The sequence below is a fragment of the Myotis brandtii genome, unplaced genomic scaffold (genome assembly GCF_000412655.1).
Source record: "Myotis brandtii unplaced genomic scaffold, ASM41265v1 scaffold136, whole genome shotgun sequence".
In the NCBI taxonomy this organism is placed as follows: domain Eukaryota; kingdom Metazoa; phylum Chordata; class Mammalia; order Chiroptera; family Vespertilionidae; genus Myotis; species Myotis brandtii.
The window spans coordinates 1,320,485-1,322,132 of NW_005354829.1; positions in this window are offsets into that span (position 1 = coordinate 1,320,485).

The window sequence follows — 1,648 nt, forward strand, 5'->3', positions numbered from 1 at the left end:
ACCATGCAATCTGGTCATCACCATTGGCATTGTGAACAGGATTTTTCAGATATGAAGCACCCCCACCAGGGTTTCCTCTGGCTTTGTGTTGTAACACTCTGGTTCCCTAGGCAAGGGTGTCCTTTCAGCTTTGTTCTGCATTTGCTGAGTTCTATGGAGTCTGTGTTAAGATTTAACTGACCTAAGTCAGAAGTTTCTATAAGAAACATAGTCTACTTTTTATTATTTTCCATATAATTTTTTGGGAATTCTTGTCTTTTGTCTCCTGTTTTATAAACTTTTTATGTACAGGACTGAGCAAAAGCAGGTTGACAGTAGTGTTACAAATAATACAGTAATTAATAAAAAATAATATTAGAATAAACTTTTGTGTACTAACTGTAAATATACTTTTGTTTAAATATCCTCACCTGATGATATATTTATTGACAAATATACAGAGGAATGGAGAGGCACACAGAGAGGGAGAGAGACAGCGAGAGAAACATTGATGTGAGAGAGAAACATCCATCAGTTGCTTCCCATAGGTGCCACGACCAGGTATTGAACATGAAACCTATGTGCCATGACTGGGAATTGAACCTGCACCACTTTGGTATATGAGACAACTTTCAATAAACTGATTGACCTGGCCAGGGCTATAAACCTACCTTTTACCACTCCTATATGACCTGTGTTACATGGAAACCCCTGGTTGGGCTCCAGCTGCCTGTTGTTGTGTCCAATAACGAAGGCAGGGTTGAAGTATCATATTAGGTGTTTATTGAGAAGGCTAGGCAACCAAGAAGACCGGGTGCTTACAAGCATCAAATCCTGCCTTCTAGCAAGATTCAGGGGACAGGATTATAAAGGGGAAGGGGCTGGGGTGAGGAATGTAGCTACATGCAGGCCAGGGGGTCCGCAGACTCAGCTCTTGTAATTAGTCATCAGGTGATTAGATACTATTGATGAGATGTTTTGACTCCTTGTGGGTCAGCCTGACAATGCTTGTGGGTTCTGCTTGCTCAGTTCACAGCTGAGTCACCTCTCCAATCCCTTCACACAGGCCTTGAAGAGGAAACTTTAAGAAAAACTTAACCCCCTATTCATATGTAAGAAACTTAACCCCCTATTCACATAAGTATATGTATTCTAAGATTTAAAATAAATTTTTTTCAAGTTGATTCAGGTGCTTCATCTATCAGGTTATAGGTCCCCCCTATCACCTGCAAATGTCACATACTCATTTTTGACCTTATGTGAAATTGCAAACCTTTTAGAACATGCTTCTGTTTGGATGCCTGTATGTGTATTGTTTACAGTGTTTGAAAATAAAGTTTTACTATGCATATCTCTGTAGTATTTGTCTCTCCATAACTTGAAAAGATGTTCAGCAAAGCTTTCATGAGGTACAAAGTCTGCCTCCCACACAAAGATACCACACAGCTAAGCTGTGTTTTCTGGTCCTTTACAACAATAATGACCTTTTCTTCAGTGTCATATAACACCTTCCTAATTTTCCTTTAAGTTGTCACCAAAGGACATGTCACATTCATTTTTCTACCAACATTTTCTGGAAAATATATGTCTTCTCCAGGGCTAATTTATCTTATTTGTAAAAGCCTTTGCTGTTGGTCTAGTAAATCCTATTTCTGTGAAGACAGAAATA